The sequence below is a fragment of the Microtus ochrogaster genome, linkage group LG4 (genome assembly GCF_000317375.1).
Source record: "Microtus ochrogaster isolate Prairie Vole_2 linkage group LG4, MicOch1.0, whole genome shotgun sequence".
Taxonomy (NCBI): domain Eukaryota; kingdom Metazoa; phylum Chordata; class Mammalia; order Rodentia; family Cricetidae; genus Microtus; species Microtus ochrogaster.
Genome location: NC_022030.1, coordinates 51663838 through 51678793, shown reverse-complemented (window position 1 = coordinate 51678793; position 14956 = coordinate 51663838).

Here is a 14956-nt window from a genome sequence, read left to right as displayed (position 1 = left end):
ACTGAGCGAGGTGACATAAACTTCAAGCCCTACTTTGGAAATGGCTAAACAAATACTCTTATACTTGATCCACTCTCTTCATTTAACTGGGCAACCAATTGGTCATGGTATCTTTTTACATAGAAATAAAGGAGGACCTAATTACACTTTCCACTTGTTTTCTCCCCACCCGACTACTTTGCAGTGACGTGGCAGGTAGCACAGAGAGACCTCTGCTGTGCCATGCTATGGGCGGGTAGCATAAACAGGCCTCTGGTCTCATCTAGACTGATGAGGTGGATGGATGCTTCTTTTTATACTTTGGAGTTTAGGTGAAGTGATTATTATTCTATTGCTCAATCAAATTTTAAAAAAAAAATTATATGCAGATTCCTTAAAGGACAATTTTCTGGTTGATCGCCTATCTTCTCTTTGCCATTATTTGAACTCTGGAGTCATGGTTCTGGGGATATCGGGTAGGTCAACAGAGCTCAATAATCTTTGATTAGATTAATATTTTCTGAGCATTTCAGAAAAACCAAGGGCAGGCCAAAAATATTATTTGTGCAGCAAACACACTGAAATGTTTAGTGAAGAGCCTCACAGAGAGAGATGAACAAACTCCTAAACTCCAAAGAATGGACATTAACATCAGTGTGAGCACTACAAACAGATTTCCTTGCTGACTCGAAAACACAAGTCCTCTGGGATCGCTCAGGTCCATGTTGCCTTCCTGCCCCATTACCTGAAACCTCAGGCTTAAAATGAAAACATTTAAAATCTTAGATTTAGAAGACAGTGGCAGGCAACTGTAGCATATGTTCTTAAGACTAAAGGAAGAAAGCCATAAAGAAACACACACTGTGGCGTGCTTAGAACGCACGCACACACACACACACACGCACGCACGCACGCACGCACGCACGCACGCACACACGCATCATTTTCAATCCTTTGAAAAACTCAAGGGAAAAAAAACTTACACTCTGTCAAGTGCAGGTTAAAAGTGATCTAAATCAGTGTTTTATAGGATTGATGAGTGCTTCAATTATCAACACCTTATAAAAGGTTATGACAATTTCTCTTACATAAGGAGTCATGAATGATAAACTCTAATTACGTGATCTTTTTATCAGAGGGTTTTTTTTTGCACCAACTCCACCACTATAATAAATCTGAGAGGAAGAATATGAATCACTTTTTCCGAGTCATGGATAAAGAAGGATGATGTGGGTGGTCCCAAACCTTCAGATGTCCCCCCTGTGCTCTCCCTCTGCTTGGCAGTGCATGTAGGAACAATAAACATCATGTTTTGCCAACATCATTTTAATTCGGTTTTGTGACTAGCTGCAGTCATTTTCTGTGGGGACTGGATTTCTATGGTGATAAAATTAATTGTTTCTTCGGTTCAGAGATGTGAGGACAAAAATAATGAAGTAATGGATGGCTCTATCTCAGATACCCTACCCTGAACTGCGTTCACAATGGGCCCATGTTTGACCCTTACTTCAGAGACCCTACTGTGCTGAGGTGTCCTGGGCAGATGTCACCACATGAGCCGATCACCCGTGCTTAGGGGGCACTTCCATGTTCTGGAACATGGAGATTTGAACGTTGTTCTGGAGACCTTGCCAAAAACGTCAAACTGCTTTTTCCTGCTACTCAATTAGGAAGAGGGGAGAAAGTTTTTATTATTATTATTATTATCATCATCATCATCATCATCATCATCATCATCATCATCATCATCATCATCATCATCTTCCAGCCCAAAGCTCCAAAACTGCTTTTACAATCCTCCCCAAATCAATATGTTCAAATCTGTCATGACAACATCCCACTCTCTGGTACCAAATTCTCATCTAGTTTGCCTTCAGTGGCTGTGACAAAACAGGGACCAGAACTAAGTTGAAGAAGAGGAAAGGGGTTTGTTGACTTATACTCCCCCATCATGGGATGAAGTGCAGGAAAACTGGAGGCAGAACTGAGACAGAGACCGTGGGAAATACTGCTTATGCTCACTGGCTTGCTTCCCTGGCTTGCTCAGTTACCTTAATCATAGAGCCCAGACCCACCTTCCCAAGAAGGGTACCACCCACAGTGGACAGCGCCCTCCCCTCCCCTCTCAATCAGCAACTGAGAAATGCCCCACAGAAGTGCCCACAAGCCAACCCGGTAGAAGCAGTTCCTCAAATGAGATTCCTTCTTTCTTGGCCTGTCCAACATTGCATCAAGTTGTCAAAAACTATGACAGACGGAGTTAACCTATTGAATGGCCACCTGTGACATTTAATCTTTCTCTTCCTCTTCTCTGGACCAGTGTGAAGCCTTAGTTTCTTTACAGATTTAAACCTGCACTTAAATAGCCTGGAACACGACGTGAGGTGAGCAGAGGCAGGTCCACGCCCACCTGGTTCTGTCACCTTGTCATTGATTGGTCAATACTGAAGATGATGTTTTGTTCCGTAGGCACTGGCTTCTGCGGTTGCTTTCTCCATTCTCAACTGGCTGTACCTTTCTCAAAGATAGCATATGGGAGAAGAATCATTGCTCAGATAGTCAAAAATGATAAGTAGCTAGAAAACAAGCCCATCTGGGAGTCCCCACAAGTTAGCAGCCCTTTGAAAGTCCCCAGTGTACAGTCTCTCCCTCTGAGTATGAGTGACTATAGAGAATCCTATAGGTGACAATTCCTGTGGTTAGGTTACTATTAATTGGCTTGAGGGAACCAAAAGAAACTTTGCCCTGAGTTAACTTATAAAATTTAGTTTGTAAAAACATTAATTTTTAAAAAGCAAAAACAGGGCAGATTTTTTTAAAGATAATAAAATTTTGGAGGAATGTGCTGCTGCTGGCCTATAGGCTATCTGTACCAATACTGTAGGCAAGACCTCAAGACCATTGTGTGGGAACTGAAAGGAGGCCCAAGCCAGCAGTCAGTGATGAGGCAGGGACTTCAGTGCAACGCTAGCGATCCAAACCTGGGATCTCAAGTCTGCAGAGCTAGCACTCCACTCAAAGAGCTAATTCCCTACCCTCAGGACTCGAGCTCTAAACCACATAGAAATGATTTTCCATCAATGACTTGAGACATCTGAAAAGAGCACCTGGTGCTGGAGATGAAATTATGGTGTTGCTGATGCCTTCAGAACTGCCTGTGATTCCTTGGGCAAGTAAGCCAGCTAGGCCTTGCCAGAATCCCCATCCTGGAATCAGTGGATGCTGCCACAGTCCACTCAATGTTCATTATGCAAAACTATAAGTCTCAAAAAAAAGCACTGAATATTTATTATTCCATTCAAATAGTTGTATCTAAGCATCAAACTAGCCATTTAAATGGAAACAATTTTTAGAGATACAAATTAGTAACATTAAAACATACATTCTGATTGGTTATTTTAGACATATAATGAGACTTTTCTAGTGGAAAAAAATCAATCTTTTTCAGAATTCAAAAAGAGACCACTAAGCAGAAAGCAGGGGGGGGGAAGAACCCTGGTCTCCAGTTCTCATAGGTGTGTGTCCCAAATCCAGTGCAGAGGCTATCAGATGACGTGTAAGTACATCGAGGAATGGGCCCACCCCATGGATACAGGATGCTGTACAAAAATTTTAAGCTAGTAGTAACAGTACCAGGATAAGGGGCAGAACTTGAGGATGAAATTTTTATAGAAAGAGGACATAAGAGAAGTACATAAATGAGCTATTTAAATAAAAGAAATCAAAAAGACAAAAATTTCACACAGGACATTAATGACTCTAGTCTAGTACAGCTTCAGAAACAAAAACAGAACCAAGCTAACAGACATACAAACACAACAATCTCAGTATTGAACCTTGAGTCACTGTCAGGGAGAGAGAACCTTAGAAAATCAAAGTAGCATTGAATTTCATTGAAAAAAATAAAAGAAAAAAGAGGAAGAAGATAAGTAGCCACCTACATGTAAAAGATATTAAGGCCTTACCTGGCTATATGGTTTTCAAATAAAACAATGATTTCATTTTTCATTAAGAACAGAGATGCTATGAAGGAGTAAATTGGAAAAACAGGGGAAGGAAACTGAGTGAGCTGGGGAAAGGGAAGGCAATCCAGAGAGAGGCAGGAAACATTACAAATGTCGACTGGCTTGATCTTGCATGGGTCTTGTATAGGCAATCATGCCTACTATGAGTTCATGAGTACAGTAGCCTTATCAACAACTTTTAAATCATATAATACATAACGTAATCATCTATTAATACATACATGCTATAGACATGTATAGTATAAAATCATACTTTAGTATGATAGGCAGTGGGAAATGGAGCTTATAGTAAGAAATCACTGTATATTTCATGAGGTAAGGAAATATTAGTAGACACTTCCACTACCATGTAGTATCTGTAAATACCAGTACTCAGTTCTCTTTAAGTCATCAAGTGAATGCTTACATGAAAGAATAGAATGAGAATAGAATGGGAGCTTTTAGGTAGCATTTCTTTATGTAGTAATTATGATTCACACATAATAATATAATATTAAGTCCAGGTAATAGGTTTTATTAGGCTTCTTTAATATTACATGATTTTAAATTAAACATCTGAATATTTATGTTTGTCATAGCTCTCTTACACTAGATGCGAAAAAAATCACCACCAACTCTTTTCCATTAATATAAAAAACTCTTTAAGGAGTTAATTTTTATTCTAAAGGAGGTGTCCAGTATACAACTCAAGGAACTGATCTGAATTTTAAATATTGTATAGTAAAAACTTGAACAATGAGCAGCAAATTCTGGTTACACAAATAGGAACCTCTTACTTTAAAATTACATTGCCACTTCATCTGGTAAATTTTAAATGAATTTATAGGAGTTCTAATCAATTATGCAGGAGAACAGGTATACTTCTGAGCAGAGTTAATTTAGCTTGTCTGCTCTTTCTGTAATTGCATTTGTTTTGATTTCATTTCCTTATAGAGGAAAATGACAAAAGCACACCACCATCTAGACACTCGTGTGTGTGTGTGTGTGTGTGTGTGTGTGTGTGTGTGTGTCCTCACATGAGCATGTATGTATGTGCAGGTGTACCTAGATACTGGAAGTCAATGTCAGATGTCTTCCTCAATCATTCTCTACCTTATTTTTTTGAGACAAGGTAGTACCTTTCTCTGAACCTGGAGATGGCTGATTGGCTAGACTGGTCACCCATTCATTCATCTCAAACATAGCTCCTGTCCTCCAGTGTAGCAGGCATGCTAGTGTAGAAAAGCATCCATTGAATGTCTTGAGGAAGAGAACCAACACATGGAGAAGGGGTCTCCCATTCTTCAGGGAAGGCCTCCTGGAAGAAATGTCATGACCTATATACCTCAAAGTAGGACTGCTTGCCAAAAAGCTATCAGAGCTAAGAAGGTAGTACGTAATGAGGGATTCTTTTACAAACAAAATAACAGTATGAATAAAGTCTCAGATAGAGTTAGAAATCTGACCTTATAGGGAGAGCCGCGGGTAAGAAAATCTACCATGACCTCAAATAAATATTTTTGCAGAAAGACAGGAGACAAATTTGCAAACAGATAGTTGCATGACTATGAAGCACCTTCCAATGCAAGGTGATGGTCTAGAGTCTACCAGATTGGAAGGAACTCTGACAAACTCTTAACTCCCTGGTGACATACTAGAGCAGGTATGACATAAGGGGCCCATTCTTGGGTGAGTTCAAATGGGTGGCAAGGCAAATACTAGGAATCTGCTAAATTAAGAGATGTTGAGACTTCCATAATCTACCAAATTTTGTGAGAGTAGAGAAAGCTTGTATTAACGGCTCACTTGGGACCCAGAATGTTTAATGATGTGGACACAGGTTTTAAGAGAAAACTTTTGTAGCAGGCAGTTAATATGTCCAAGGTTACCCAAGGTTACCTAGCTGTTTATAGCAGTGATTCTCAACTTGTGATTCTCAACATTGTGGGCCCTTTAGGAGTCGCATATCAGATATTTACATTATGATTCATAAAAGTAGTAAAATTACAGTTATGAAGTAGCAATAAACTGATTGTATGGTTGTGAGCTACCACAACAGGAGGAACTGTATTAAAGGATCTCAGCATTAGGGAGATTGAAAATCACTGGTCTATAACTGAGAGTTTCTAATATGACTCCATAGCTCCTTCCATGAGATAAGTTGCCGCTTTACCCCCCTCTTCAATCTAGCTGGTCTATTTGGCAAAGATTTTTGTGCAGATAGAACAACCGCTTTCAAATCTTGGTCTCCTCTCTCAAGAGGCATGTGCGTTCCACTCTGTTACCCTCTGAAAACCCACTAGAACAGCAGGGAGGAAAGTAATATAAATGAGTTCAAATACCCAGGACTCTGGAGGAGGGCATCAGAAGTGTCTAAATATTGGAATTAAACTAACCGATCTATCAAAATATCTCGAATGATGATAATAAGCTAGCACACTTAATTTGCAAAGTCCATTTGCTCATGAAAGCAACATGCTATTAACAGCTATTGCCTGAAATTGAAATCAAGTCAAATCGCCTTGAGAAATGTGGCAACTTGACGAAAGTAAAACTTACGCTGTGTAACTAAATCTCCTGTAGTTACATACATTAAGACTTTACCTTTGAGCATGGTTTCCACAATATTACTACTGGCTTTTATGAGAGTTGCTAGTGTCATCTTAGGAGACTTGCAGATCCTAGTTTTGTCACGGTCAGTTTGACCACTAGAGTTCTCATGGTTGACGATAATGTGGGAAGCATTTTGAACAAATTGTTTGCTATTGGCTCACTTGGCCAATAAGAGTTTAAGCCTTAATTTAGAAATTATCAACCAAGTGTTCTTTTTTTTTTTTCTGAGCTCATCTCTAGTTGAAAGGCTTATTGTGGAATATTAAAAATTTCCAGAGAGCAAAGAACCAGTTATTGATTTGCATCACTCAGTAAATTATAAAACCACTGTGGGAAAGAAGTGACAGTAACTGAATAGTTTTATGACAACCAGCCTTCATCTTTATCGCCACATGCTTTTCACATTCACCTAGCCAGTCATTTCCAAAGCTTCCTACACAGTCCCAGCCTCCACCAATTGGCAGTTTGATGAGATTCTAGGTCTTACAATCAGATGGAAAGTCTTGGCCTAACTTATCATCACATCTGGAGCTAGCAAAAATGGCTGCTTCTATTTTTCTATCACCCCTGGGACTTGGGAAGAGTCGGCATGTCAACATCTCCTGCTTGGGTGGACTTCGTTTTATACTCTTCATTGTCTCTGAAAGGAAAGCATCTGTGCTACAACTCTCCAAGGAGCTGGAGAAAGAACAAGACCACTGCTAAAATCCTTTCAATTTAATCATGTTTTAAAAACAAAAATAACAAACAAACAAACAAAAAACCACTGTCCTCTACACAAGGATCTAAAAACTCTGATCACTACAGAAACCAGAAGCACATGGAAGAAGTTTACACAAAGCCCTTCTCAATTTATTTAAATGTACCTTCTAGTTGTCATACTTCATGGAAATCTCCAAGGAAATGTTAAACAGATGGAAGACAAGAGCAACAAGACCAAATCTGTATTTCTCTTGGCAAACTGAAATGTTTGTAGCTCCCTATTGTTCACCTGTGGGCCACAACTCAAGACAAAGGATGTGGGCCTTAGGAGTAAGGAACAGAGTCAGGCATTAAGTGCATGAAACACTAAGGAAAAATCACTCAGACCTGGGTTCCAGATTCTAGAAGTTATATAATGACCTTCTCTTTAAAGTGTTTTGGTTACCCAGGTTATAAGCCTTTGGTACTAAAATATGCCAATTAATTCTTCCTTTCAGATAAAATGAGATTGCAAGGTGCCCAAAAACATGTATTCAGCATTGTCATGGTCCTGGAGTTATAGAGGTGATATGTATGCTCGAGACAGGAAATGAATAACATGTTTGTTCTAGTTCCTTTTTATATTAGTGCCTCTTCAAACTGGATGGCGCGGTTTCTTCTCACTTTTCTCATTTCTAGGAGAATAATTTGTTCTTAGCAATATAAGGAAGTTGCTCATCAAAAGCTTGGACAGGAGACTGGGGGCAGAGAGCGTGTTTAACTTGGACAGGAGACTGGAGGCAGAGAGCATGTTTAACTTGGACAGGAGACTGGAGGCAGAGAGCATGTTTAACTTGCAGGGTGTGTGATTAGATAAATCAATTCCATTAGCTTTGTAGCAGAAACTGTGTTTCCTTATGCCCAGTGACCTATGGACAATCTCCTGAGTCACCTGTTTGTTCCTTTTACAAGTAATGGATGTGATTACAAGGCCAGGATGTGGCTGTGGCTGCATGACTGTGCTCAGCACCTCTCCTTCCCACTCAGGACCTTCCCATTACTGTGAAAGAAGGCTCAATCATGCTGTTTCTCAATAAATGGTGAAATCTTAACCTCTGATCTTATTCTCAGCTAGAACAAAAGTTAGACCTTTGGAGGGAAAGACTGCTTCTATCCCGAAAGTAGCAGGACCTTAGGAGGGACGTCCCTCCTCTGCACTGCCTGTTATTTGTGTTAGTCTGCTAGCAGAGATCTAACCTTTTCCCTCCACCAAGAGAGATAAGTACAAAGTCAATGCAATCCTCCCGGTAAAGAATCAATGCCACAGTCTAACATGACACTGACTGCTTCATGGACAAAGTGTTTTAGCTCATAAAGATGGGTGTTGAGTTGGGGGAACTCTGGAAATATAGAAATGCAAATAGACCAAGGAAAGTTACTGTTATTGTGACAAGGACAAGAACCTGGATCTTCTGATCCCTGTTATTTTTAGAGACAGAAGGATAAAGGTGAAAACTGAGCGGAAATTGAAGGCCAATGGGAGCCAGAAAATGGTCCCAGGGAGAGGAATTTTTTTAATTAGAAGATCCAGTTAAGCCTCGCATTTTTCATTTATATTTCAATTTCACACAAACTAATGCAGAGTTGCAGGGCTTGTCTCTGCCTCCTTCACCCAGAAACATTCTGCCCAGGAACTTTGCTCCTCAACCACAGTCCAGCTTCGGTACCTACACCTAAAATCTCAGACTCAACACTTATCTAACCAGTCTATATTCTGACAGATTCCTGAACCTGCCATGTAGCTTAGTAGCAGAACATTTCTCTGGCATGCACAAGTCCCTGGGTTCAATCCCCAGCACGAAAATCAAGAGGGAATTTTTTATTAAAATTTTTTTACAAGATCCCCATGTGACTCATATGAATACTAAAGTATATGACACACAGGGAAAGGTCACAGGTAAGGTTCAAGGAAGCCAGACAAGACCTCTTACCCACAAACCCTCTCTGTTTTCCATAGGTGTCCATTGAAATGACAGTCAGCATCTATTTTCACACGGCATCATACATACTACTTCAGATTCCACTTCTAAGACTGTTTACATCATTCCAACATCCTTAAACGGGATGGGGAAACATCATGACTCCAGAGAGAGGGGGAAGGGAGCACACACTGCCCGAACAGTTGGAATAATGGATTGCAGCCTAGTTATTATGCTTTGCATGGTTTTGCTCTTTTCTTATTTGATGTGGTGCATTTTGCCTGTCCACCTTTGGTATCTGTCTTCAGATACAGAGTGAACAGGAAAGTCAACTTCTCAATCAGTTACCCCTAAATATCTCAGGGTTCATGCTACCCTTTTGATTTATATAGAGCTTTATTTTATAGCTTTTCCCAAATGCACACATTGATAAAGTCATTTCCATAACTAGACTGTGAGCAACTAGAAGACAAAACTCAATGTTTTTGTTTATCTTTCTCCTATTAGCCATTAGTCCCCTAAATTTAATGAACAATGAATCATGGATGACTTAAATAGCAAAATGAAGACGAATGGGTGAGTGAGTGATGAAAGAACAGAGCTAAGCTCCCTTCCAGTTTTTGCTCTAATATGCTGCTGCTATTTCTCTTGTAGCCTGCCCTAGTCACATGGCACAGTGAGCTTTGAGCTGTTTTATCCATTGCAGAGAAGTTGGCCAGACTGTCTGATTGTTTCTCGGTCCTGGGATACAGTAAGAACGTATGAGAATTGTTGGCTGTAACTTGTAATCAATAACTCGCACCTCTTTGGAATCCTCAGGTTTGATTCACAATTTCACTGTAAAAATCCAATTTTCCTTCACACATATTTCCCTGATGATATAGATGCAAGGGAAGAAACATTACCAGAGGAAATAGAGATGAAAGACAGTGGCTTTCCCTTCCCACTGTCCAGCATGTAAACGGTTAATATTGTAAAATGCACACCCATGTGAAAAATCACAATTAATTGGAAATATTTTGCACAAACTTTGCAGAAAGCAAATAAGCAATAAAAAACTTTTCTGTAGCTATTTCTCGGTTCCACATTATGAATCTTAAAATAATAACAACATACATTACAGGGTCTAAACATAATTACTTTTATAGATGAAGAAAGATGTGTTATCTTTATTATCTTTGTAGCTAGCCCACTTATTCTCTCCTGCCTGAATCACTAGATTATCAGAGAAACAAATTAACCCAATATCAGATAGGAGAACATCGACCCCTCTTCAGGAAAAAGCCTTCAGTTTATTCACCACGCGGCATCCTCTAATGTCCTGTTTCCTTGGTAATGGTGCCATTTTTTTTTTTATCATAGATGGCAAAATAAAAGAGTTCTATGTAATGAGAGGCCCAGAGGGGACCTGGGACCCTCTGATGTAATGGCCTGACCTCACTCTGGTCTCTCATGGCTCATACCCCAATTCAAGAAACGACTCTCAGTGAATCTATAAGGGACTTGCCCAGAGCCTGTAGTTGTTAGGTTTTTTTTTTTTTTTTTTTTTTTGAGGAATCAAGCTGGAGTCTCTCTCTGACTGGGTAGCCAGTCCTAAACCATACGTGGGGAAGCAGTAGTCCTGACCTGGTTATGGTCTTCTTTCTGCAGCTCACTGAAGGAAGGCTGAGTAAGGTGAAATGGGGGGCTGACACCCCTGCCCCCCACAGAGAGCTTTGTGCTGCAGTGTTCCATTAGCGGCCCCAGTGACTTCTGGGTCTATATCCCTCCCGTTTTCACACTGCTCCATTCTCAATCCTGCTTCCTTTTTTTCCTTTTCTTTTTCTCTTTCTTTCTTTCTTTCTTTCTTTCCCCCCTTTTTGTCTTTTGTTTCCGTAGGATTTTGTACATACTGCTGGAGTGGTGACCACTAAGAAAGAAAGTGTTAAATCTGGAAGGATGGTGAAGACAGAGTATATAAGATGGTACATGGGAAACAGCAATACCTAAAAGGTGTTCATCAAGTTGGATCTTAATGACTAAACAAGAAGCCTGGCAGAAAGATGAGAGTGGCGTGCCAGGTAGAGGGAAGAAATGCAAGATGCTGAGCCAATGACCCGTAAAACTCCCTGAGTTATCTTGCCTCCCCTAAATCCTCTGCAAGGAGGTGTACTTGATCTCAGAAAGGTTAGAGTTCTCACCCTGTGGGTCTCAATCTTTTCCCCTTTGGGGGTTGCATATCAGATATCGTGCATATTTACATTATATTCATGACAGTAGCAAATTAAAAATTATGAAGTAGTAATTTTCTTAATAGTAGTGAAAATAATTTTGTGATTGGGGTGGTCACTAGAGTTTGAGGAACTTTGACAGCGTTAGGGAGATCGAGAACCACTGGGTTAGACCCTATATATCTCTACCCCTAATGTACTCCAGACCCAAAAGATTGTCACTTCTTGGCAATTAAGAATAAACAGCATTTACAAAATCTGATTCATCACTTACTTGTCTTTTATGGACATCCTTCTTTAATGCTATAAGTGCATCCACAGAAAAGTTAAGTTTTTTTCTGGACAAAGGGAAGACAATAAATCTACATGGAAAGAATGTGGGGAGAATATATCAGAGGACAATAACAATTGTTGATTTTAGTAGTTGGGTGTGTATATTAAATTATATTTATTGACATACATATTTGCATATATACATGTACACTTAACACATGTAGAGTATAACATATGACATATGTGTATATTTTCCATTATTATTACATATCACGAATGTTAATATGTGATTAATGTGTAACCAATATCACATATATAATATATAATCTTGAATTAAAATGGAAGTTTTCACATAATAGGTAGATTTCACAATGAAGGTGTCATACTGAATTCTGACTATAGGAGTCCCACTTCAAACATGCTTTCCTTGTATATGAGCACACATGATTTTAGAAATTAAAATTTAACTGAGCTCAGAGGGGAAGTAAGCCAAAACACAGACCATAAAGTCACAAATTCATTTTTGTTGTTGTTGATATTGATTGTAACTTGCCTCTACAAAATGAGTCTTTTGAGGATCAAATCGTAAGCTAAATAAAAAGCTAGAGATCATGGCTTACTCCACTCCACACCCTGGAAAAGCCATTGACCTACGAAGGAGGCTTGTCCTGGTACTGCCACTAGCTTAGTTTTGTTTTCTTAAAGATGCAAGAAGCCTGTAGGTCAAGGCAGAAATTGCTTCCCCTGGTCTCATGAATACCCCTGGTCTTGTGTATTCCTCTGGTCTTGTGTATGCCCCTGGTCTTGTTCATCCTGACTGAGCTGATTTCACACTGCAAAACCAGGCAAAGCTGTAACCTTGACTCTCTTGCTACCATAGCAACCTGTTGGCTCAGAATGAATTAAATTATGGGATTATCACTAAGGAGGAAGGGGAGAGGCATCAATTTTATTTGTGCTGTAGTCCTCTCAATGTAATTTCCACAGATGGAAAAATCAAGGAAAAAATGATTTGCTATGTTTAATTAAAATTACATTTTATTTAATGTTATGTATATGTGTGTGTGTCTCTGTGTGTGTCTGTGTGTGTCTGTGTGTGTGTGTGTGTGTGTGTAAGCGAGTGTATGCATCTCATGGCACAAGGTCAGAGGACAGTTTCAGGATTTGATTTCCTCCTTCTGAAACCTGGGGGTCCTGGGATTGTCAAGCTTGGCAACAAGCACCCTTGTATGCTGTGTCATCGAGCACCCTTGTCTGCTGAGTCATCAAGCACCCTTGTCTGCTGAGTCATCAAGCATGTTCCACACAGGTTCATCTGTTTGGATACTGGATCCAAAGACGGGTACTGTTTGGGAGGTTATGGGACCTCTGGAAGAGAAGCATCATTGGAGGAAGTAGATTGATGGGAGTAAGTATTGTCTGCCCCAGCTTCCTGCCCCACATCTGCTTCATGATCCACACAGATGTAAGTAGTGGTCCCATGCTACTGGTGTCACAGCCCTGAGCCTCTCTCACGCCGTGCTTTCCCTCCCATGATGACCATCTATCTGTACCATCAAACCAAAATAAATCTTTCTCCCTTTAAGCTGCTATGGTATTTTTAGCACAGCAACAAGAAGCAACTAATACAGCCTTGATACCCTGAAGTGGGTATCTACAATCACAGCTGCACCAGTGAGCTGAATCTAGATGGCTCAACTGCAACAGAGTGCCATGAACTCTCTGTTGTTCCACGCACTCTTTTTTGGACACTATCCTTTCAAATGAACTTGTACTTTTAGGAACTGGAGCTTTTAATGAGTGGAGTCTTGCCCTTGAGGCACCATTAATATTGCCCCAGTGCAGAATGGAAACTTTCCCTTTTAAAATTACCAGTCTTTTAACGACAACCGCATTGTCTACAGCTGCCTTGTATGCCCTGTCTGGAACTTTCACTGCCTCTCAGTCCCTTGCCAAACTGCACACTTAAAACACCTTTAGTTTCTGCTCCGAGCTTTGCATTCTTACTCTAAACCCAACTACACACTATAAGCAGGAACCACGTCACAGCCTGAGTGCTCTCTGTCATTACATTTTTACCACTAACAAGCTTATCCCATTACCGATGAATTCAGGTTCACTCTGTTTTTCAGGACACGGGAATAATATAGTTTTTTTCTTTGTTTTTGGTGTTTGTAGGTGTTGTTTTTAGAAATAGTGTGGATTGCTCATAGAATTCTTATTATTTGAAATTCCATTAGCACAGCCTCTACTATTCACAGTGAAATAGACATTCTGGTCCACTGAACACCAATCAGAGTGACCCAGTGAGCTCTTCTTAAATAACTGTAGGGTTTTTCCTGCTCATTTCTTAAATTTTTTTCCACAATCCTCTCACAAGCCAGTTCCAAAGACGTAGACTCTTACAGTCATTACTGGAGGCTCTGTTTTACAAAATTCTGTAAGTTCTTTAACCCATGCTGCCAAAGTCTTCCATATTCTTCCAGAAAACCTGTTCACAAAATCTATGTACCATGTGGTCAGGGTTATTGCAACACCAGTTCCACATCTCAGCACCAATTTTCTGCTTTGAGCAAGTATTTGACAATAAATAATTTAAGGAATAAAGATTATTTGGTTCTTGATCCAGGGGCTGTAGTACATTGTGATGAGAAAACATAGTGGTAGGATTGACTTGACCTTTGGAATCAACCATGAAGCAAAAAATAAGGAATATAAGGATTCAAACAGCTTTCTCCATTTTCATCTTATATTTGATCTGGAGTGCTAGCCCATAGAATGTTGTTGCCCACATCCAGGATAAATCTTAACGTTCTCATTTTAACCTATAGGAAATGACCTCATAGATATACTCAAAGGTGTGTCTCATAAATTTCCTTGGTACTTACCAATCCAAATCAAGGTAGTAATCAGAATCAACCATCTCAGCCATTAATTCAAATATTTCAAGGACAAGGAATTGATACCAAGGTTGTAATTTGGAGGCTGCTGCCTATTTTAGTAAGCCATTGTTGTGGAGAGATGGTAGCCAATGTACCTAAAAGGGATTTGAGAATGAGCACCAGCTGATATGTGCATCTAACTCTTTGAAAGGCTTTATATAGAGCAGCCTATTTGCGTGCTGACAACCGTGATCAAACAGATGCAGCAAAGACAGAGAGAACTGTTAGATCAATTTCCTGAGGAAAGAAGAGAACAGAATAACACGAGTTGGAAG